Here is a 25,632-nt window from a genome sequence, read left to right on the forward strand (position 1 = left end):
CAAGAACAGTGGTTTTCATAAGCACTGGACCACATTTTTGTGACATTCAAAATTGAAAGTTCTCTCCCCAGCCTCTGGCTTAAAGGCAGGAAACAAATTTGCCCACTGGCAATTTCTGCTCCCATTTCTATTTTTGTTTTGAATACTCTGACATCCTTAATTATGATTTTCTGGGTGTTTTAATTGTTATTTTCTAGTGATTTCTAAATTTAAAGCAGTAAATCCTAAATTTAAAGCAGTTTTTGAAATATATTAAATGTGTAATTGCATGGTGTCATGGTGTCTGTGACCTGAGGGGTGTTTGCCCTCTAGACAGCAACTGTGTTCAGGTTTGACATCCCATAGCTGCCAACATGTAAAGAAGCTAAGAACCTCTAACCCCAAAATAATCTAGGGAAAACCAACCCTTCCTGATAGAATCTGTAGCCCCACGAATCCTGGACCAAGAGAAACCTAGGTTATTTCTGGATGTCCTTGGAATTCAAAAACATGAACCAAACAGTCCACTCATGGTCTTTTGAGCACTAAACCCACAAGTTAGTCAGTAGCATATGACCAAGTAGCTAGGTACCAGATTCAGAGCCAATGCTTACTCCAAGAAGCCACACAAAGGATAAATACCATACCATAGGTTATGAATGACAGAATAAGAATCATTTACAAATAAGGTATATTTAAGAAAGGCTAAGGGCGCGGGTGGCGCTGTGGGTTAAAGCCTCAGCGCCTAGGGCTTGCCGATCGAAAGGTCGGCGGTTCGAATCCCCGCGGCGGGGTGCGCTCCCGCTGCTCGGTCCCAGCGCCTGCCAACCTAGCAGTTCGAAAGCACCCTCAGGTGCAAGTAGATAAATAGGTACCGCTTACCAGCGGGAAGGTAAGCGGCGTTCCGTGTGCTGCGCTGGCTCGCCAGATGCAGCTTTGTCACGCTGACCACGTGACCCGGAAGTGTCTCCGGACAGCGCTGGCCCCCGGCCAATAGATGTGAGATGGGCGCACAAACCCCAGAGTCTGTCAAGACTGGCCCGTTCGGGCAGGGGTACCTTTACCTTTACCTAACGGTGTAAAGACACTTTTCGGGGTTTGAAAACAGACCGTAATAGCTTGTCTCACCAGATCCCACTGCATCCAGGCACATGTGGTTGTTGCATCACACAGTCATTCATTCTGATGGGGGAGTCATTAGATCAAAAACCATTTTTATTCAAAAAAGCCTGGATACAGAAGGATAGGTTTTCCTTTGGCCAATAAGGGCTTAGGGGCACAAAAGTAGTCATAAACAATAAATAAAACATCATAAACCAAACTGAACCACATTTCCACATAAATGATAGAAAGATTTAAACAAAAGATACAAACAAACAAACTCCTAAGCAACTCCCCCAACCCAAGAGTCTGTTCAGAAGCCTCAGCTTTTGTAGCTGGAGTCAGTCAGGGCCCCACCCTCCCAGGCCAGGTGGCAAAAAGCTTGCAAGAACTCACAGCCAAGATGGTCCACGGTGAAGGTTTTTGAAGACAATTTCTAGGAGCAAATTCCTAGGAGCTAACTAATTTTAAACTCTGCTTACATTTACAGATGAAAACATGCCACTTGCATTCCCAAATGCATTCAATCTTACAGTTGTTATTTATTTGTATTGCTACAGGTATGAACTGATGGTGCTCCCATTCCATGGTTCTGCTGTCCTCTAGTGCATGACTGAAGAACAAAATAAATGTTAGTTTTTGAGTGCTTATTCTACGCCAAGCAGAAAAAACATAAGTGTTCCTACTCCGCCACCAAGTGGCCATGTTGCATAAAAATAGCAAGCATCTTTAAGGAGTAATATGTGTTGGAATATAAACTGCACTGAGGATTTAGCAATGCCGAAAAAACATGATGCTTCTTTTATTTATTTATTTAAAGCATTTCTTTCCTTGTTGGTTAATCAAACTCTTAACCCTCAAAAGGTTCCTGCAGTGGTTTTGTTGTTGTTGTTGTTTAGTTGTTTAGTCGTGTCCGACTCTTCGTGACCCCATGGACCAGAGCACGCCACACACTCCTGTCTTCCACAGCCTCCTGCAGTTTGGTCAAACTCATGTTATTAGCTTCAAGAACCATTCACAGATCAGTAAAAACAAGGCAGTTCCTGTATTGAGTCTTACAACCCAATCTATATGAGCCTAAAGGAAAATGGATTGAGAGGGAGAAGGAAAAGGGCAAAACCAGACACTAGCTTTTAATTACAAGTTCTCCTAGTTATTTATTTAACAGGATTTATATGATGTTTAGTCACCTAAAAGTGGCTTATATAAATCATACAAATAACATCAAATGTTAAAAAGAAGTTGACCTAAACTTCATCCAAATATAAATAAACCCAGCAGTTTTAACACAAATGTGCATAATAAAGTAAAATCACATGTTAAAATGGCTTGCCAGGGTAGGCTTACCTATCCCAAAAAAGTTTTAAGCAGGCACCAAAAGCAGGGCAGTGAACATACATGCCTAATCAATGGGCAAGGAATTTCAAACAGTAAGTGTTGCCACAATGGAGGATTGATTCCATGCAAGTGAAGAACAAACATTATGTGGAACTTGTAAAAGTGCCAGTTCCAGAGACTGGAGTGATCAAGTGGACACATATGGGGGAAGGTGATCCATAGACTATATACCAACAGTAAGATCTTGATTTTGGCCCTGGGTACCAAATAAGCAGCCAGCACAAATCTCTGAGAGGAAGTTTAATATGCTAACAGGGTATCACTCCTGTCAGCCTCACTCACTGAGCAGCCCTTTTTAGGATCCACTCTGCTCACCCTGAAAAGGGAGAGGGGCTAGAAAAGGTGCCCTAAACATAGTCTGCCTCCCTTTCTCCTTGACTGGATTACCACACCCAGTGGGGTCACCACCTAGCGATCGTAAAAGACAATTGAACTTTGGAACATGGACTTTGTTGGATAATACAGATAACAAGCATCCTGAACGCAGAACTGCCATCATTGCAAGAGAGCTGCAACATTTTAACATCGATATTGCAGTGCTTCAAGAGACTCGAAGAGCAGGTGAGGGACAACTGAAGGAAGAAAAAGGAGGCTACACATTCTTTTGGAAAGGTCTATCTGAACAAGAACATCAAATACATGGGGTAGGCTTCGCTATCAAAAATGATCTTGTGAAGCTCCTGTCAGAAGTCCCTACCAGCATTAATGAGCGACTCTCAACCTTTTGAATAAAACTCACCAAAACCCAACAGGCTACTATTATAAGTGCTTATGCACCAACACTCGATGCCAATGAAGACATTAAAGAAAAAAATTTACTCTCAGCTGGATGCCATCCTATCAGAGATGCCTAAGGAAGATAAAATTATCCTCCTGGGTGATTTTAATGCAAGAGTTGGGCTAGATTTCGATCTGTGGCCTGGGACTATTGGGAAAGAAGGAATTGGCAACAGCAACCAGAACGGAATCTTACTTTTGACAATATGTGCAGCGCACAACCTTGTTATTACCAACACAGTCTTTTGACAGAAAAATAAATTTAAAACTTTATGGAGGCATCCTCGGTCAAACCACTGGCATCTCTTAGACTATGTGATTGTCCATGCTAAAGATCGCCATGATGTGCTCCTTACCAGAGCTATGATGAGTGCCGACGGCTGCTGGACAGATCACCAACCAATACACTCCACATGTGCTGGTCCCGGGGGGAGGTTACCGTGGGGCAAGGTCCAGGACCTGAGTCGAGGGTTGGCAGACAGTCCTCCACGGGCGAAGCGGGGTCCAAAGCGAGGAGCTGGGCAAGGACAGGAACTCTGGAGGAACAGGACTGGGTGCTGGCCGAAACAGCTCTTCAATGACGTTGCTCCCGCAACCTGGGACCGGGCTGACTGGCCTTTATCTTCTCTGAGGCCAGGGGTGGCCCCGGCCCCCAGGAGACCCGCCTCTCCTGGCCTTAAGGCGAGCACTCCTCCTGGGAGAAACCAGTTCCCTCTGCCTCTCTGCCCTGAGCCTCTGCAGCTCAGGAGAGGCTGGAGGGTTACTGGACCCAGGGGGAGACTCACCTTCCCCTGACAGGGCTGGGAGAGGTGCACCTGCAGGCACTGTGTCCTCAACCACCTCCGGAGCCAGAGTGGATTCACCTGGTGCCTGCTCCTGAGGATCCGGCACAGGTGCAGGCGCTTCAGAATCAAGGCCCTGCCCCAGTTCAGCCGGCCCTGGAGGCGGGGACTCCTGTGCAGGCTGGGATTCCTCCGGTTCAGCCTCTGAATCGGATTCCCAGGCCATCACACCATGATGGCTTTCAAGATTATACCTCAACGCAGGCTTCAAGGAAGGAAACCAAGGAGCAAAATGAACACTCAAGCCCTTCAAGATCCCTTTAAGTGGGATTGCTTTCAAATGACTCTTAAGGACCATCTGCTTTCAGAATTTCCCCCGTAGCTGTTGAGGTCCTCTCACAAATTCTGTGAAAACAAGTTAGAGATGAGCTTGCAGTATCTCCAAATCTGGGAGAGTTGTGTACAGCTATTAACCAAATGAAAAACAACAAAGCCAGCGGACCTGATGAGATACCTGCCAAAGTCTTCAAAGTGGGTGGAATTGAACTTACACAACAACTTCACAAGGTCATCGAAAAAATCCGGGAGAGAGAAGAGATCTCAGCAGACTTTAGGGGTGCCAAAATTATCAATCTCTTTAAAAAAAAGGTAACAGAACTGATTGCAGAAACTATTGAGGCGTCTCTCTATTAGCTGCGGGCAGCAAAATTCTTGCAAGGATCTTAGCAACCTTCTCTTAACAATATCTGTGGTGACCCTTCCTGAATCCCAAAATGGTTTCCGGCCTTTTAGGGGGACAGTGGACATGATTTTCACCCCTTGACAGCTTCAAGAAAAATGCAGAGAGCAAAACCAACCCCTGTATTTTGTGTTTATTGACTTAAGGCTTTCAACACTGTAAATCGTAATGCCCTGTGGACTGTCCTTCTGAAAATTGACTGCCCAGATAAATTTGTGAACATCATTTGGCTCCTCCATGATAATATGACAGCAACAATTGCAGATAACAATGGCTCTCAAAGTGAACCCTTCACAGTGGGATCAGGTGTTAAACAGGGTTGTGTTATTGCCCCAACTCTATTCATTATTTTCATTGCCATGATCCTGCACTTTGTTGAAGGGAAACTTCCCACCGGAGTAGAAATCATATATCGAACAGATGAAAAGTTCTTCAATCTGAGCAGGCTGAAAGCAAAGAGTAAGGTTACTGTAACTTCCATCATAGAGCTTCAGTATACTGATGACGATGTAGTGTGTGCATGCTCAGAGGTTGACCTCCAAACCATCCTAAATATCTTTGCAGAAGCTTACAAAAAACTTGGCCTATCACTTGACATCCAGAAAACTGAAGTGCTGCACCAACAAGTACAAAATAATCCCTCCGCAGTGCCACACATCCAACTCAATGGTGTAATGCTGGAAAATGTCTATCACTTCTCCTACCTAGGCAGTTATCTTTCCACAATGGCCAACACTGATGCCGAAATCCAGCATCGCCTGAGCTTTACAAGTGCAGCTTTCGCCCAATTGAAGTGCAGAGTGTTTGAGGACCGGGACATTTGCAGGGAAACCAAAATGCTTGTTTACAAAGCTATTGTACTACCAACCTTACTGTATGCTTGTGAAACATGGACCACTTACAAACGCCATCTCCAACTCCTTGAAAGATTCCATTAATGGTGTCTCCGAAAAATCTTACACATCACTTGGGAAGCCAGGTGAACTAATACCAGTGTACTGGAAGAAGCAAAGATCACCAGAAATGATTCTTTAACATCAACATCATTGGATTGGTTATGTTGTGTGGGTGCCTGATTATTGTCTTCCAAAGCAACTACTCTATTCCGAACTTAAAAATGGAAAGCGTAATGCTGGTGGTCAACAAAAGAGGTTATAGACTGTCTCGAGGCAAATCTAAAAAAATGTAGTATAAACACTAACAATTGGGAAACACTTGTCTTTGAGCACACCAATTGGAGAACAGCCTTTACCAAAGGTGTCATGGGCTTTGAAGACACTCAAACTCAGGATGCAAGGGAGAAACCTGCTAAGAGGAAGGCATACCCGAGGTACCACTGTATAGCCACCATCCTGCTCAAAAGCAGCATTTGAGCACAACAGCACTTTCCTCTCCTGCAGTTTCTAGCAACTTGTATTCAGAAGTATATTGCCTCTGACTATGGAGGCAAACCACATCTATCAGAGTTAGTGGCCACTGATACTCTTATCCACCATAGAATCCTCCTCTACATGGGAGAAGATCCTGGGCCAAATAGGATTCTTCCCTTTGTGGAGAAGCTGTACAAATATAATGCAGTGCACTTATAAGTCTCCTTCTCATTCGTGCCATATGCATAGGTAAGGTAAAAAAGGTGCAGGACCCCTGGACAGTTAAGTCCAGTCAAAGGTGACTATGGGGTTGTAGCACTCATTTTGCTTTCAGGCCGAGGGAGCCAGGGTTTGTCCACAGACAGCTTTCCGGGTCATGTGGCCAGCATGACTAAACCGCTTCTGGCACAACAGAACACCATGAAGGAAACCAGAGTGCACGGAAATACTGTTTACCTTCCCGCCACAGTAGTACCTATTTATTTATTTCCACTGGCGTGCTTTCGAACTGCTAGGTTGGCAGGAGCTGGGACAGAGCAATGGGAGCTCACTCCGTCACAGGGATTCAAACCATCAATCTTCTGATCAACAAACCCAAGAGGCTCAGTGGTTTAGATCACAGCGCCACCCGTAGCCTGGTGGCATAGTTGATGGGTGGCACATGCATTTGAGGCTTGTCCATAAGGGCAAGTGGAGCAGGGTCATACCAACCTGAGTCTGCTCTCAGCCAATCTCTATCTGCCTGCTTTTTCTTACTCACCAACACCTCTGGTTGGGCTCTCTGCCTTCCACCCTACTAGCCTCAATAGACACCAACCACCACTGGACATGTACAGCATTGGTGAGTGAGAGCTGACACAGGACGAATTGCCAGAAGTGGCTGTGTGATGTAACTACCCTATATTCTTTCTGGGACAATTGTATCATTAGGCATGCCCTCCGGAGATAAAATTGTTTTTATATATGAAATTGTTTCAGGCATGTTTGTATATGATAAATTGTTTGATAGGGGTTGCAGCCAGTGTAGAACTGTTATAGTCACTTAGCGGTAGACTTGTTGTGGTGATTAAATGTCGCTGCACAAGGGAAAACATAAGAATATAGATCATTGTGCCACCGGTTTTGCAGCAATGACCGACTGTTACACAACAAGCACCAGCTGTTGCACAACAAGAATTACAGTAGGTGCTCTGCAACAAGTTGTTGCATTGGATTCTTTTCTTGTGCAACTGTTAAACTTGGCCACCAGAAGGCACTGTGGACTCCCGTCTTTCCCAACTGGATTTCTCTATATGAGTTTACATGGCATTTAACTGAAATGCTTCTTTGATGTGTCTAGATCCAGTCCAAGTCTGAAACCAATTACCAAAGCACACCTAATTAATATACACACTAAAACAAATTCATCAACTCTTTAAAATAAACAAGCAGTATTGAAATGTGCAATAATTAAAATAGTTATAACAGCAGTTAAAAGATTTAAAACAGGAGGTTCAAGTCGGGTAATCTGGGGAATTGTTACAGATCCTGTCTGGGGTAGAACTGGATTGTGAACTTTAAACAACAGCCTTGCTGTGTATGCCAAAGTTGACCAGGCCTGAGACACACAGCTGGGGAATCTTTGCAAAAGAAGAATGCAAGAATACCAAGATAAACTTGTTTGCTAACTAAATGTTATAGCAAGGGTGTTCTCTTGTTATTGAAAAGTAGCCCTGAAAATGGGGAACAGGAAATAGATTGAAGGAATTATCCTAACTGGGCAGGCTTAATTCATACACACAGCTTGGTGGTAAAACAGAGAACCATGACCATCTTATTAATTTAGGAGAGTTAAATCATGCACCTTTTGAAAATTTATAATGGCAAAATCACCCCACAGCTCTTCTAGAACATAAAAGGAGTCTTTGCTCATTTGGCTTTCATATTTTATATCCTTCATGTGAAACAACTCTCTCCATTGATCTTGTAGAGTGGCCTTTATTTTGGAAGGAGAGTGCCCTATTACAGAGGCAACCTGCTGGGCTTGAAGGACCAGGCGGGGAATGTGCAATGCTGTGTCCTTAAATGTTAATAGCTGATAAAATTTTCGTTAAGAGATAGTTACAGGCAGCCTGATTTCCCAGGAGCTGCATTAGTGCTGATCTGAAATGTGGCCTTCCCATTTCACTACCCCATTTGAGGATGGCAGGAGTGAAGTGGGGGGGCCATTTTGGCTATCTCTCAAGTGAGAATCCTTCTTTGGCCTGCCCATAAAAAGTATAGCATGAGAGACTAGGGTGATGTCTGCTGTTTCCAGGAACTCTTCTCATTGTGAGGCTTCTGTGGGTGAGCTGAGAGTTTATTTGTACTCTGGGTGAGAACCCAGAAGCTGTGAGGGAGGGTGCACGAGAAAGAAAATGGATTTGTATTGATTTATATATATTAGTAATTTTGTACATATGTAACATTTTTATATGTGGCTGTGTATTTGTTTAAATTGTCTATTCTTGCTTCAGTTTTCTGTAAACTCCTTAGAGATATTTTTAATATATTAAGTGGTATAGAATAATCAAACAATCTATCTATCAATTGACTGTGGAGGCATAACATTGCCATCATGGCTAGTAGCCATTGATAGATTTCTCCTCTCTGACTTGCCTGGACAGAGAAGGCCCCATCCTGGCCCTGGCCCTGACCTTGTCATATACCTAAGGTTGATTTGGGGTCAACTGAAAAGGGAGAATTCAGATGTGCTATCACGGCTTAGCACACACGTCCAAGTTTAGCCAAAAGTGTTTGAGGCATTAATAATCGGCTCTTGCAGAGGAAAAGAGAGACGTCTTGTCACAATCAGGCTGTAAAAAAAAAGATTATCACTGCCCTGCGCCTTCATTTTTAATAAATATTTGCTGTTGGCTTGCCAAAAAGCTGTAGAGTGCTGTTTGACTTCCTCAGCTTCCCTTTTCACATGCAATCCATCAAAACCCCAACTGCTCAACTCCACCGGAATGTCTATTCTCTTTATTTATTCCATTCACTCTCCTTGGCTCACTGGGGGCAAATAACCTGTCTTAAGCTGTGGCAGATGCTATTTTATATATTTTTGAGACAAGTGAATGTGAAGCGGATCTGGATTAGAGGTGGCATTTCCTCTTAGGGTCTGTAAGATCCAGACAGCTGCTCTGGCTGTTCCCATATGGGAAACATGCCCTCAAAACCTGATGCGGCATTCATACATATTCCTGATCCTCCCCTGCTGGCTACCTGTGTCCATCTGTTACAATGCTTCAGTGCCAACTTGTAACTTAATCAGCCCTGTCCTTAATGCTCAGTTTCCAGGCAAAGCACTAGGTTAGGCGAACAACACCCTGCATAACAATAACCCAGTCAGTGGCTCACTACATAAGTTTACCTGCATTGTGGATTCTGTTCCCTTGATTGAAGTGTTAGGGACACACATACTCTCTCTTTTGCTTATGTTAGCGTAGTGAATCCTCTTTTATCCCAAGGGTCACATTTCCTTCTTCAATACCTTCTGAGTGTCACATGTCCATGGTGGGTGGGAATAGAGGGGAAAGTGGGTGGAGCAATACATGGAGATACTTGCCTTTGAACAGTAGGCTAGTCTCTACACACCCACTCACACAAATATCTGAAGGGTTGTCACATCGAAGATGGAGCAAGCTTGTTTTCTCCTGCTCTGGAGGGTAAGAGATGAACCAATAGCTTCAAGTTACAAGAAAGGAGATTCCGACTTAACACCAGGAGGAACTTTTCGACAGTAAGAGCTGTTCCAAAGTGGGACAGACTTCCATGGGAGGTGGTGCACTCTCATTTCTTGGAGGTATTTAAGCAGAGGTTGGATGGCCATCTGTCATGGATGCTTTAGCTGAGATTCTTGTGCTCCAGGGGGTTGGATTAGGTGACCCTTGGGGGAGGGTACCTTCAAACTCTACATCCCTCTCTCATCTCCATCCAGACAAGCAAGGGGCATTATCAGAGTTCAAGAACACATTTCAGCTAGGCAGAAACCCTCAAGGAGGGTGCAAGGAAGGGCCAGGGAGGGTTATGGTTGGGGAATGGGTGTTGGGGAATGGATTCTTGGGAGAATCCCAAGAGCCAGATAAGGAACATTAGAAGAGACCCATAGGATCAGGCCTGTGGTCCATCCAGTCCGGTATTATGTTCTTAAAGGGGCCAACCAGATGCCCCTGGGATGCCCACAAGCAGCACAAGAGCACAATAGCACCTACCCTTTCTTTAAGTGATTCCCAGCAACTGGTATTCAGCAGCATACTGCCTCCGGCCATCAGGGTTAGTTGCCACTGAGAAGCTTGGAGGACCACTGGCCTAATTAGAAGCCAAAGCTCCTTATTCAGCAAGGTATATGATGATGGAGAAACTGTGCTGAAGGCTTGCAGGCCTGGGTCTAGTCTAGACACGAACTGGAATTTCTCAGAAGATGTTTTACTCTGAGATAGTTCTGAGATCTTTCTTTCCACAAGCAACCCCTGCTCCCAAGAAGGCCCCTTTGCAGAATTTTCTCTGAATATTCACTACCATTTTTGCACAGCAGACACTATTTTCACCTACCTCCATGTCCCATAAGCAAGGAGAAGAATCTGCCATTACATGATAAGTATGAAAAGGGAGTATTATCAGGAGTATCAGCAGCTGACCCTTGGTGCCTGAATTTCAGAAGATGACAGTTTGGAACAAAAACATTTCACAGATTATGATAATGCAGGTGATTTAGCAGTACCATTTATATTCCACAATACAATTCCCAGGACATTGGGGTATTAGCTCTTATTTGCTTTTTAAACATTCTAAATCTACCTAGAAGGACAAATGAAGAGGAAAAGAGAAATATCTGAATATTTTAACCATCCTACTGTAGACCTGAAATTTGTATCTTCTGTGAATGTGTGTATTTTAGACATAGGGAGTTAAGTGCTTGTTTACTTGGAAGTAAGTCCTGTGTGGGGCTTAATCTCTGGTAAGTGTATTTAGAACTGCTGCCTGAAATACTCTTCCAAATCAAAACACTCCCCTTTTAAAAATGTCAGAGCAGAATAATGTAAGACAAGCACAGTGCTATGTAGATCCTTTTGACATTTAGCAGCAGCACTTCCAGCGACACCCGATACAATCATGAAGCCACTAAAAAGACAGATGGATCGGAGCAATAAAATGAATGGCTGGCTGGCTAGGCAGAGAAAAAAAAAATCTTGCCCTGCATTTTATCTCATCATGGTACTTTTTGCACAAGGAGCTCAAGTCCTCGGATGGAGGAGGCAGGATGAAGTATAGTGGTTGCTTTTCTTCCAGCTTAAATGTCAGAACTTTTGGATCTGTTTTCAAAAGCAGCCATGTCTTTTATTTTATCGACATTTTTGCAATTATTTCCCTCCTCTTGTTCATCAGCTCCTTTAAGTCTGTGCCGGTAGGGAGCCAGGAACAACAACAGCTCAACAAATCATATGAAGATGAATAGAGAGCAGAAGGACCTTTAAAAAAAGAGAATCCTGAGGGTGAGACACAGACACATGGAGGGCTAATTCTCTTCTATTACTGTATCAAAACCATATTCATTCCATAATTCTTTTCCTCCATTCACATTTGTTTTACTTATTTTTTTTCCTCTCTCTCCCTCTTGCAGGTTCTTTTAACTTTTGTTTCTGTCATAGCTTATGATGGTAGGAACAGTGGAAATCTTATCAGTGGCTGCCTTGTGGTGACCACTCTTCTATTTTCTCTGAATGCCCTTGGTGTGACATCAATTCAAAACATTTTTAAAGGAAAAAGCAAAAAGCTGCTACAGGACAATGTAAACCCCATCAGTCCCTATTTAAGGACATGCCTTAAATAACAAAAAAGAAAAAAGAAAGCAATCCATAGACATGGGTCCCATTTGGTTTCATTTTTCTCCCATTTTTAATTACAGCAGTATACAGTGCTATTATTCTAGAAGAAGAGGTGCCAGAACTCACCATGAATGCCTCCCACCCGAGAGGAGCTGGAACTGAGTTCCAGTGAGTTCCGGCTGAAAAAAGCCCTGGCAGTATATAATTGATCACTATCTCATTTATTCCCAGGTGTTTTTTTAATCCGTATTGAACTACTGAGGCCATATTTTTGAAGTTTCTTCAAATGCCTAATGTCCCTTTAATGTTATTGTCAATTTAACAATATCTAGCTGTTCTCATAGTTTCCTTGCTAATGCCAAATATATTGATATTTGGCGTGCGGGTTATCTTCCATATTTTAACAAAGACAATTCTATCTAGAGTAAGGATCTATAACACTTGGACTTGTATTTTTGAGAGCACTATATTATTTTTGACATAATTTAAAAGGCACAGGAATAGCTCATTATTTATATCTATATGAAATATTTCATGCCCAGTATTTTCTAGTCTCCCAACCATTCTACCAAATGGGGAAAAAATCTTACAGAACCAAGATTTAGGGTGCAATCCAACTCTCCAAACCCTATCAGTAGAGCTGTGCAGAATGTTGGAGCCATTGCAGCATCAGCAGCCCAGCTGCTAATCACAGTCATAGTGGAGGTGGGTATGGAGGCAATAAGGGCTGAATTGAACCCAATGTCATCGTATGATGTCAGTGGCACCACTCAGCATCTCAGGGATTCCAGGATGGTTCAGACTCCACCCCAACCTCAGAATGCCCATTTTGGGGTTTTTCATTGGCTACCACTGGCGGGAAACACAGCAGTGTGCTGCCCACACATTGGGCAACTGGCAGATCTGAGTGGAAGGACACCTCCACACAATCCAACTTGTCCCCCAGTCCCTCCACTGACCTGTGCTGTTGTTTACTTTACTCTTCCATAGGGTCAAACTGCATTATGTTGCCATTTTAACACAATGTTGCTTGTAGCTGAGGAAGTGGATCCTGTTTTAAATAGCAATAACAAAATCCTAGTACTTCAGTTTAGTAAAGCTGACATATTTTGGAAAACCACTGTTGACCCCCCCTCCTTTTCCAACAACTCCCTGAAATCATTTTCTTCTGACTTAATTCTTGTCCTTACTTGATCCTGACTTAGTAGAAGCTTCATGTGATGATTTACAACAACAGTAGCAAATGCTGTGATCTGGCAAATCCCCAAACATACCTCATATAGCCATAAGAAGCTGCTGCTTATAAACCATGTGATAATGTGCTGCCTTTTCATACCACTAGTCCTTCTTTAACAGCCTGTGTTAACAGCAACAATAAACCTTTTCTCACACATTAGGGAAGTGGGAAGTGAATCGGATTTTATTTTTGCAAAGTGTAGAGCACATTGGTAGTCTGTGACATCCTCAGAAAGCAAAGAAAGACTCTTAATACCAAAGGTGCATTAAAATCATTGACGCTGAGATTTCTGACTCATTGGAAATAACATAATGTACAGTGGTACCTCGGTTTTTGAACAGTTTAGTTCACAAACAACTTGGAACCTGAATGCTGCAAAACCAGAAGTAGGTGTTCCTGGTTTTGAACTTTCAGTAGGAAGCCGAACTTGCTCTGTTTTGAGTCCTCCTGTGTTTCCTGTTGCACTGCTAATTTGCACCCCTCCCCCATTGGAATTCAAGCCTTCCGTTTCTAATTGCAGTGTTCTGAGGTGATATTTGGAGCTTATATTGGGTGCTTTTGTTTTTGCTATTTATTTAGCCTTTTTGTTTTGAGGCTTTTTCAGTTAATTTGTTTTTGTGACTGTGTGGATCCCAGTTCAGCTATTGATTGATTGATTATATGACTGTGGAAATGGATAAAAGCCCCCCATCCAAACAATGACTATCATCAGTGCAGGTAGGAATTTTTTTAAAAAAATTATTTTTATCATCTACAATACTGTTTTATTTATTTCATAGTACAGTACATTATTTATTGCTTTCATTTTATGGATCAATGGTCTCATTAGACAGTAAAATTCATGTTAAATTGCTGTTTTGGGCGTTGTTTTAAAAGTCTGGAATGGATTACAGTGGTGCCTCGCAAGACGAAATTAATCCGTTCCGCGAGTCTCTTCGTCTTGCGGTTTTTTTGTCTTGCGAAGCACAGCTATTAGCGGCTTAGCGGCTATTAGCGGCTTAGCAGCTTAGCGGCTATTAATGGCTTAGCAGCTTAGAAGCTATTAATGGCTTAGCGGCTTTAAGAAAAAGGAAACAAACTCGCAAGAACTTGCAAGACGTTTCGTCTTGCGAAGCAAGCCCATAGGGAAATTCGTCTTGCGGAACGACTCAAAAAACAGAAAACTCTTTCGTCTTGTATGTTTTTCGTCTTGCGAGGTACCACTGTAATCCGTTTTGCATTACTTTCCATGAGAAAGTGAGCCTTGGTTTTGGAACAGACTTCTGGAACAGGTTAAGTTTGATAACCAAGGTACCACTGTATAATTATGCTTGCATGAAGTAACATGCATAAGCACATTGGCAACAACAATACAACATGGGCTGTAAGTTGTTGTACAATGTGCTACTTTGTTTTATAAGGATCACCCCAGTGCAGTACCTATGGTGAAGTTGAAGCATGATGCTGTCTTGAAGTCTTCCTGCCATAACTTGGCACTGTTGAATGGTGCAAATTACTGATCTGCCAAATGCCTGTGTTCTGAATTTTTCTTGTGTTCTGAATTTTGAGTATATGACAATATTGCTTTGTAACTTTTAGATAGCCCCATCTGTACTATATAATTAAAGCAGTATCGGGCCACTTTAAACAATCACAGATTCCCTCAAAGAAATGTAGGAACTGTAGTTTGTTAAGGCTGCTAAGAGCTCTTAGGAAACCCCTATTCATCTCACAGAGCTACATTTCCCAGAGTTTTCTAGGAGGAGGGACTGACTGTTAAACCACACCCAAGTGGACTCCTTCAAATCCTCCTTGAGTGCAGACTTCCGGGTTAGTGCCACCGGCAATGGCGGATTTCCTCTGATCGGGAGGAATCCGCTCCGTGGAAATCAGGGTCTGCACCGCCACGGCGAGGCGGAAACTCATTAAAAACCACAGGCGGGAGAAGCCTGTGGACATGGGATTTGGCTTGCAACTTTTGCGCCTCCCCTACTCGTGGGGAAACCCGGTTTCGGGGTTCCGGAGTGACGTGGGGTGAGTGGCGTGGTGCTTTGAATCGACTGCTTCTTTCACGGAGTGAAGCCGCATTGCTGTTGCCGGAGAGCGCTGACTGTTTCCTGTGGACAATTGGATTTTAAACAACTACCCGTGAGTAGAACGGAAAATTGGATCTTTAAACATCGCAATTTGGCATCAAAACGGGAAGGTTTCAAACAGGAAGTCTGCCTTCCCCTTTTGTAAATAGATTGAAGCAAAGACGTTGCAAACTGAAGTCTGGAAAGTCTTCTGTAAAGGATTAAATCTCCATCGGTTAAAACTACTAAACCCCCCTTGGAAGCAGGAGAAGAGGGGGGAAATGTTAGACTGTCTAAGCCTGCAAGTGAGAGAGTGAAGGAAGATAAATTACCACCGTCTTGAACCTGGGAACGGGCTGTCAGTAAGATCGACTTTTTGGGAAAGTTCATTGACTGTGAATAACGTATGTTGACAGATAGCTAAATAAGAGAAATATATTGTTTCCATTGTTTCCTTTTGCACTTGAAAAGGAGCAAATGTAACTGAAAATTGATCTAACCTTTTGCTGGATCTGTGTTTAAAAGGATGACTACATATAGAAATTGTTTCCTCTAGAGGGAGTTTTTGAAACTGTTGCAGGAGTGGAGCTGGGAAATTTCCAGCTGTAGAGATTAAGACCGTGAGAAACAGAGATTGACCTTGGACAAGAATGTTGACAGAAGAAGCCCTAGTGATTGCATTTTGCAAGACAAGTGCTTTATTGGAACAGCTTCATAAGAAGACGGATGTGATGATTACTAAAATTGACAATATGGGACAAAAAATGACTGAGTTGGGACTAAAAGTGAATACCTATACAGAAATAACCCAAGATTTGATTCAGGAACCTGTTTTGACATTGCAAGCTGTGGAGAAGAAGAAGGAGAAAGTTGTTGTTGAACCTCAAGTAATTCAAGTGGATAGAGCCTCGGCCTTACAGAGGCAATTTGATGAACATAAGCTATTGCCCTTTATGATTAAATCCAGAGAAAGCCAGATTTGGAGGGATGGAGTCCTCCTTGGATTGGAGAAGGAAAGTTGGATAGATCCCCTTATGCACGTTTGGGACCTGGATTTGGGTCAGGGGGAGATTGGAGTTGTGGGGGCCTTTAGCTTTGGAGGGACTTTGAAACACGCTCTGAAATATTGTTTGGACTTTAGTTCTGACTATGGAGAATGTGTTGGGATATTTCTGTTCCACCTTAAAAGGGAGCAGGGTGTTTGTGTCACAGCCTGCGTATTTCCTGTTCACAGGATGTTTAAGTTTGCTGTTGCTTTCGTTTCTCTCTCTGTCGGAGACACTGATGCAGAACAGTCATGTCTTTCTTTGTTCTGATCAACGCTGAATAAAGTCTGTAGATAATGCTCACCTGAGTGCAACTTCTGGCTGTGCTCTTATCTGCTGATAAGAGTGTGCACGAGCCCTGGAATGTGCCAAGGTATTTTCAGGAAACTCATGTCGCTAATCGCTACGGGAGATCGATGGATCATCCAGCACACGGCTTGGGGCCATGATGGACTTTATCTCCCTGGCAGTATCCCAACAGAATGGGCTGACCTGTTGAGAAGGAATAATGACATTGTTAGGTTGGAGTCTCCCCGAGATCTACTCCTCACTGCCAAAGGAAGGAAACTAAGAACAAGATCAGCAGAAGACAAAGTGAAGCACATGTATAGATATGAAGAAGACCTGCAGAAGGGACATGGAAAAGAGTTAAGAGCCTCGGATAGAAGATTACCAGGTTGATGGACCATATGGAATTGATAGAAAGGACTGACAGAATCCGAGTCCAGGGAGAAGAGATGGTGGAAGAAGATTGGAAAAAAAGTTTTAAAAATTTATTTAGAGAAATGTTGTTAAATTAATGAGTGTTAGAAAAATTGTTGGAATGAAATTATACGGCTTTAGTAGAAATGTTATAAGGAGTTAAGTATATATAAGTTTTAGGGTTTTAATGGTAAGATAAGGTTAAAATAAATTAAGACAATTAAATGACAGAAAATAGTGAAAGATGGAAAGGATTTGCTGAAATAATTAATAACTAGAATACAAAGGAGGGAGGTGTGAGGAGGTCGATGAAACAAGTTAATGAAAGATAAAGATATGGAAATATTGGAGGTGTTTTTTAATTGTTTTTGCTTTTGTTTTTGTTCGGATGTATTGTGTTTTCTTTTTGGTCCTTTTTTTCTTTTCTTTCTTTTTATACGTACTGTAATGTTTTGATTTGTATTATTTACTTTTTCTTTTTCTTTTTTACCTTGTTTGTAATTCTTAAAATCTTAATAAATATTATTTTAATATCAAATCCTCCTTGGGTGCTTTTACCTACTTGGAGTGTAATAATGAATCTGGTTTGCCTGGATAGAGGTGTGTGAGTGTGTATAGCCTACTATACACAAGTAAAATTTACAGTCATTGCTCTGCTCACTGTTGCCTCTGGCTCCATCCATTACTGTCATGTAGCTCCTAGAAAGGTACCCAGAAGGAAATGAGGCCCTTTAGCTGAAAAAGATTCCCCACCACTGATGTAATGTGAGGCAGGTAGATGAAGGCGAGAGGAGCTGGAGTCTCAAACAAGACTTTTTAAAACTGCAGCAACAGGAGGAACAAGTGCTGCACCTAGCAGCCTATTTGGACTCCCCTTACCACAACCAGATGTCTTGGGCTGCCACTGTTGGCACATGATTTCCCTATTTTAAAAAAAAGTTTGAAAAAGAGAGAGAAGTGTAATAAAATGTCCAAGACAAAGTTGATTTCACGTTCAATATCAAATTTCCTTGGAGACTCTCTGTGTAGTTATGAACTTGAACACTAAAACCACAGATGAAGACATTTGTGACCCAGCCATCTTCCTATTGTCCTTTATTGCTGAGATGGACATTTTGGGAGAAAATCAGTGCTAATATTAAAGATAGGGATCAATAGCTTATTGTGCTTAGTTTGAGTCTCTTGCTTACATGTCAGTCCTCCCATTTGCAAGACAAACAGATCTGACATGATGAGCTATCAGATTTGCCCAGCTGAAGATCAAGTATTTTTATTTGATTGTTGATAATCCCAATCCACCACACATATTTGTTCCCAGTAATCTCATATTCAGAGCTGAGGTATATCTATTCCTCCCATATATGGCGAGATGAAGGCTCAATAGAATTAGTTGCTAGGTGCCTTGTTGTTAGCTACTCTCTCTGAAACTTTTAATTTTTTAAACTCATCAAAGCTTGCAGACATCACCATTTCAGACAGCAAATTCCATAAGTTGGTTATGCTTTGAAGGTGATTTTTTAAAAAGCTTTCCTGATTCTACTGCCTCTTGACTTGCGGTTATATAAGTGGTGCTTGTGCCAAGAAGGTGTGATTAGTGTTGCAGCCTCAAATGAATACTCCAAGTTCTAGGAGTATGGGGGGGGGGGAGGAAAGGTCCTTTCTGTTGTCATAAATTTTTATAAACCTCTGATATGAGTTTGGCCTAAGAAGGTCTCTCCAGGTTAGAAGCCTGGGGCTCAGTTCTGCATATGCTTTGTGATAAGTCTCTTGCGCTTCTCTGAACTCCTGCCAGCTCTCATTTCAAACCAAACTGCACATGCCCTACAATAAAAGGGATCTGGCAAACAGTTGATGATATGGATTAGGTCTCTTTAATCCACTTGACATCAGCCAATTGCAATGGCAGTTACTTCACTGCCCTCTTTTGTTGAATAGCTTATTACAGACCATCCATCTCACACATTCTCAGAGCACAGTAGAGGACAATAAGGGATAAGATCTACTAAGCTTTTTGTGAGACTCATACAACATAGTTTCAGCTTATAAGCAAGAGTTACAGAGTAACAAAGAATAACTTGCTTGTTTTATTTTCCAGAGGGGCAAAATAAAATACAGTGGTACCTCGGTTTACGAACTTAATCCGTTCCAGAAGTCCGTTCTTAAACCAAAACCGTTCTTAAACCGAGGCCCTCTTTCCCTAATGAGGTCCCCCGCCTCCAGTACTCTTCCATTGTTCGGCTCCCGTTCTGAGGTAAAGTTCGCAAACCAGGACACTACTTCCGGTTTTGCAGAGTTTGTAAACCGAATCGTTCATAAACAGGGCTGTTCTTAAACCGAGGTACCACTGTAAAGTGGGGTCTGTGTGTGTTTCAATTTAGGGGGGGAGGTAAGTCCTGCTAGATCAGCCCACAGTTCCATCTAATTCAACATTGTTTCCCCACATGTGGTAACTACATTCTTCTGGCAACAGCAGCAGGATATGAAATCACCATCCTTCACTGTTTCTTCTCTGCAACTGACATCCACTGATACTGAACACTTAGGTTCCATTTAGACCTCATGGCTAATAGCCATTGAAGGAACTAGCCTCTGGGAATTGGTCCAATCCCCTGTAAAGGTAAAGGGACCCCTGACAATTAGGTCCAGTCGTGGCCGACTCTGGGGTTGCGGCGCTCATCTCACTTTACTGGCCGAGGGAGCGGGTGTACAGCTTCTGGGTCACGTGGCCAGCATGACTAAGCCGCTTCTGGCAAACCAGAGCAGCACACGGAAACGCTGTTTACCTTCCCACCAGAGCAGTACCTATTAATCTACTTGCACTTTGACGTGCTTTCGAACTGCTAGGTTGGCAGGAGCAGGGACCGAGCAACGGGAGCTCACCCCATCACGGGGATTCGAACCGCTGACCTTCTGAGCAGCAGGTCCTAGGCTCTGTGGTTTAACCCACAGCGTCACCCGCATTCCCCAATCCCCTGTGGATGCATACTAAACCCATGCCCATTGCGACACCTTTTGGCAAAGAGTTCCATAAATCAAGTATGTATTGTGCAATGAAGTCCCTTATCCTGAATCTTTTTCCAGTGGATTTTAGTGGGTGACTGTTGTTCTTGAGACTGAAAGAACTCCTCTCTAGCCACATTCTCCAGACATGAATATATATTTTTAAACCTCTGTAGTCCATTCCATCATAGGGACGCGGGTGGCGCTGTGGGTAAAACCTCAGTGCCTAGGGCTTGCCAATCGCATGGTCGGCGGTTCGAATCCCTGCGGCGGGGTGAGCTCCCATTGTTCGGTCCCAGCTCCTGCCCACCTAGCAGTTCGAAAGCACCCCTAAGTGCAAGTAGATAAATAGGTACCGCTTTCTAGCGGGAAGGTAAATGGCGTTTCTGTGTGCTGCGCTCGTGCCGGCTCGCCAGAGCAGCTTCGTCACGCTGGCCACGTGACCCGGAAGTGTCTTCGGACAGCGCTGGCCCCCAGCCTCTTAAGTGAGATGGGCGCACAACCCTAGAGTCGGACACGACTGGCCTGTACGGGCAGGGGTACCTTTACCTTTATCTTAGTCCATTCCATCAGTCTCAGGAAACGAGAGGCCTTTGGATTCTGTGCGTCCTTTTCCAGGACAGCACTTACATACAGCTTGTTAATGGTCATTAGAGTTAGGACACCCATCACAGAGCTATAATTCCCAGCACTCTTCATAAACTACAGTTCCCAGGATTCTTGGGGGGGGGGCACCATGACTGATCATGTGGTATAAGACATCTTTAAATGCATTTGTGTGGATGTGACTGAAAAAGTCCCCCCAAAGTGACCTTAAAAGTCCCTTTTGTTTCATACTATACTTTGTACCTTTCATGTCTTGGAGGTTTTTTTTCTTTTTTTCTCCTTTTGCTCATACAAGGAGAATGAGTCCTTTAAAAAAGGACAAAATCAAGGCTATTTTTTGAGATGGCATCCTATTATTATTGTTTCTCTACAATCAAAGATGAGGGGGTAGGGGAAAACAAAGGGAAAATGAAACTAAAGAGAGATTACATAGAATGTTCAAAGGTATTTTTATACGAAACCCCCTCCTTGCATCTTTGAGGGGGGGGGAATTCTTACTGAAGAGGCCAAATATTTTACCTTTGCTTTATGGCCTGAACTCAGTGCATAAATTTAAAGTGTGAAAGCTGATTGATCATGGAATGTGGGGATATTTTGTTTTGTTTGGGTTTTTCTTTTCTACCCGAGTCCGATTTATTGCCCTTTCATATAGCGTTTTTGGGCTATACATTATTGCTAACAACTTTGCTTGCTCGGATTACTATTAATAAATGATACTGTCTGAAGGTTGAAAGCTCTTCAATGCCAGAAAATAAAGCAAAAAGAGAGAGTTGATCCTGCTGCTTTCTGCTTTCCAATAAATTCAGGAAACCAAATGGCTCTTTTTGGCTTGAGTTTATATTGCCTGTGATTAACATCTTCATGGGGCATTCAGACATTAAGAAGTGTGGGTTTTTTTAGTTGTTACTTTTGTTATTTTAGAAACCCGTTTATAAAAATTGCCTTTGGAAGTGTCAACAGCAAAAATATGTGGCTTAGAATTCCATTTATTAGGGGGGGAAATAAGCCAAGTAGTCATTGAAGGAACTGTGTATGGGGCTTCTGTTTGGAAGGGTGATGGAGGCAATCGCTTGACGTATGGAATGTCATGATAAAAAAAAAAACTGAAGGACACATCAAGTAATAGATAGGGTGGGGATGGGGTGAATTCCACCCACCATACAAGTTTGATTAAGAGTAGACCCATTGAAATGAATGAGCAAGCCTAAATTAAGTCAATTAATTTCAATGGGTCTACTGTGAAAGGGACTTAGGTGGTGCTGTGGTCTAAACCACAGAACCTAGGGCTTGCAGATCAGAAGGTCAGCGGTTTGAATCCCCGCGATGGGGTGAGCTCCCGTTGTTCGGTCCCAGCTCCTGCCCACCTAGCAGTTCGAAAGCACGTCAAGTGCAAGTAGATAAATAGGTACCGCTCCGGTGGGAAGGTAAACAGCGTTTCTGTGCACTGCTCTGGTTCGCCAGAAGTGGCTTAGTCATGCTGGCCACATGACCTGGAAGCTGTCTGCGGACAAATGCCAGCTCCCTCGGCCTGTGGAGTGAGATGAGCGCCGCAACCCCAGAGTCGTCCGCGACTGGACCTAATGGTCAGGGGTACCTTTACCTTTACTGTGAGGGAAACTCAGCTGAATACCACTCTTTGTCAGTTGACAACTGGAAGAGGGTGGAAGGTAGATGAGATTAACTGGGTTGAGATTGCTAGATCTTCATAAATTGCGTGGACAGGCGGAGTCCCCCCAACTCCAGGCGACCCCTGAGCAAAATAATGACTCAAGACAATGTGCTATGGGATTAAAATTGGCCACAACTTTATTAAATTTCAGATGTAGGGGAACCTTGGCTCAGGCATTGGGTATTTATCCTTCCCAGTCCCCAGCCGGGGATCTGGGAGACATCAGGGTTATCCAGAATGTGTGGGGATTGGGCTGCTCTGGAGAACATATGTTTAAGCAGAGAGCCTTCCCCCCGTTTCGCCACCGTTGGAGGGGAGAGCAATGATTACCTCTCGGCATATGGCCAATGCCTCCCCTCAAGACCCCTTTAACAGGGAACCCTGAGATCACCACCACAAGGGGGGCATGGGTCACCGCTTCAACACCCCACTTTAGGAAGATGCCCAAGGCCTGAAACCACCAAAGTTGTTTCATTTTGCTAAGGGAAAGGCAAAACCTGCCAATGCAGGAAAATTCCTTTCTGGCCCTTCAACAGCGACCCTGATGTAGCAGTGCCTGCGTACCTGTGGAAAAGAAATTAACCTGCAAAAGAAGACTTACCTGAGGGAGGGCAGGGTGGGAGAAGCTCTGGAGCCGACTGACGCTTCGCAGGTAAGATTCACCTTCTGTTGTGTGGGCAGGGTGGTCCCTCCCCTTACCTGGGAATGCCTCCCCAGGCGGGATTGGGTGATTGACTGAGTTAGGCAGAGACCTCCAGGTATCCAGCCTGGGGAAGATGAAGCCAGCCCAAACTACCAGGAGCCGCACTGGGATCCAGGGGGCTGCACGCAACCATGCAAAAGGCTCCCCCCACTTGATGTGGGGAGTGGTCATTATGCTCAAATATTCAGTCAATGTATGTGTGGTGCTGTGCTTCCTAGCCACATTTCCTGCCATGTACATATTCAGTGTGCAGCATATATGAAGCCTTTTCATATATGCATGAAGACTTCCATCCTACAGATGTTCATGGTGTACAGGCACATGCTAGTAGGCAAAGCTATTGGGTGTGGACCTGTTCATGCTTTAATTAAATGTGTAGACATAATGCTTGTAGAGGGCTTACTTCGAATCACATTCATCACAGCCTTCAGTTTGCTGTGAATTTGTTTTCATTGCTGCTCAGAGAAACACTGTGTGCCTGTTAAACCTGATAATTGTCAGTGAAACCCACACGTCAAGGGTTGAAACACCTGTCTTGATACCTACTTCTATAGAGTGCTGTTAACACATTAAGACTTGTGACTGCTAGTTATGGTGTTTACTCCTAGGACAAAGTTTTGGTTCTTGGTCGTACTACACACAGTTCAAAGTAGCAGTATGGGCCTTTGAAGCCTTTCATGATTCAGTCCGGGGTAATTTAAGGATTCTCTACCATAGGGATTGCTAATTTCCTCAGATGTCTCATTCTGATTAGTGAGATTACTCATAGGATTTGTGCCTATTAGCACAATCCTAACCATGTCTACTTAGAAGTAAGTTCTATCAGATCTTACTCCCACGTAAGTGGGGTTAAGCTTGAAGCCTAAGCCAACAGCCAACTGGCTTTCATTGTCCTCATGCTTAGGAACTTTGTCCATATGGAGTTTCAAAGCTTTTGTTTGTTTGTCTGTACAAAGTCAGCTCAGCAAGGCTGAGACTCTATAAGTTTCCAATCAGTGTTCTGTTCTCTTTCCCAGACCACACAGTTAAATCTGGACAAAGCTGAATACACTATAATCTCTTTTGGAATGAGTTTCTGAAACCTTGTGGTCAACAAGCATCAATACACGGGTTTTGTTTTGCTTTTACCTTACACATCCTTGTTTAATACAGGAAGAGGGAGTGGGAATGTGTGTGTGTGTGTGTGCCTTTTGCATTTTAGATCAATAAGGTGATAATTACAAAACTTGCTATCTCTGAAACATGAAACTGTTTTTCACAAGTAGCCAGTGGAGGTCACAGAATAAGAACTGGCATCGTGCTAAGAAAGGAGATTATCAAATGCCTTGACTTGGTGTTAGTTCAGATCCCAAGATACATGAGAGTTTTTATTCGCTTTCAATTCCTTTGTTGCATTGGGATTCCTGTGTATTGCTTAGCTTTAATTTCTGTCAAAGCCATTGCATCAACCCTGTTGACTGCTTGGTAAAATAGCTCCCTCCCGTTGTGCTCAGCTCTGTCACAGCATTCTGAAAAAGAAGGTTATCTGCTCTATTAAACCTTTGACTTCTTGTCTTTGAAAGAGAACGCTTTGCATTCTGTTATGTCAGGACTGTAATTAGATCTGTTAATTAAGCAAAGAATGAACTTTTTAGAAACTCTAAAATGCTCTGCATTTATGATAAGTTTGCTTAGGTTGCTTCTGACCTCATTGTGCCATTTTGCCCCTGCTCGTTAATTGCTAAATTTTAATTAGGCAAGATGATGAATATGCTAGCCTTTGCAATAAATAAAAAAGGGGATTCCAGTTGTTAGCATTTACAAACCAAATTACATGAAAGTTATCTGCAGGTTATAGTACATTAAAACTATTCAGCATGCTGTTTAAAGCCTAACCGTGAATTCAGGTTGCCTATTCTATTCAAGGCATAGATACAGCTAGCATTTAAATGTATGGAAATGCTATGAGCTATTATGTAACCTGACCATGTGCGCAAGAGGGCAGAGACTGTGTTGGAGCGGGATGACTGTCTTGCCAAAACGCTCACCACGGCCTGGTTATTGGACCAGAAGCAGACCCGCTGGTCCTTGAACTGCATGGTCCAGATGTGCACTGTCACTACGATGGGGAAAAACTCAAGAAAGGTTAATTCACGGGTAATGGCTGTACCCTGCCAGCACTCAGGCCACGGAAATAGAGCCCAAAGCCCAAGGAACCAGTGGTGTCTGAATGGACCTGGAAATCGAATTGCAGGTTCAAGGTATCCTGCCACAAGGATATGCCATTGAACTCCCTAAGGAATTCAAGCCACATCTGCAGGTCTGCCCTGACCTTGCTGGGCAATTGGACCTGGTGATGGGGTGAGTGCAGGACAGCTGAGAGTCTTGCTAAGCGTGCACAAAAGGGGTGACCAGGTGCCACCACCCTGCATGTGAAGTTCAAATGGCCCAACAGGGACTGAATCTGCCTCAAGGTAACTTTCACCCGTGGCAAGAATTCCATAATGATGTCACACAAAGCCATCAACTTTACTTCAGGCAGAGCAGAAGTTAATGCCACCGTATCCAACTGAATCCTGAGGTAAGACAACCTCGTGACTGGGCCTTCTGTTTTATCAGCCGCTAAAGGAACGCTAAAGGGACG

At 43.3% G+C, this 25,632-nt stretch overlaps 1 long non-coding RNA gene across 2 annotated transcripts in view; it reads left to right on the forward strand.

Moving 5' to 3' along the window:
• The window catches only part of LOC309537516, a 47,472-nt gene that overhangs the window by 9,751 nt on the left and 12,089 nt on the right, over positions 1-25,632 (forward strand). Inside the window, exons 2-4 of one of the 2 annotated variants that reach the window (XR_014221944.1) lie at positions 1,641-1,711; positions 11,553-11,659; positions 13,750-13,931. This is a non-coding gene — a long non-coding RNA (uncharacterized lncRNA). Of the gene's footprint in view, positions 1-1,640; positions 1,712-11,552; positions 11,660-13,749; positions 13,932-25,632 lie in introns of those variants that run through there. The other variant, XR_014221943.1, reaches the window with a different exon arrangement.

Source organism: Podarcis vaucheri, assembly GCF_965113315.1.
Source record: "Podarcis vaucheri genome assembly, chromosome: 7".
NCBI classification, from domain to species: Eukaryota; Metazoa; Chordata; class Lepidosauria; order Squamata; family Lacertidae; genus Podarcis; species Podarcis vaucheri.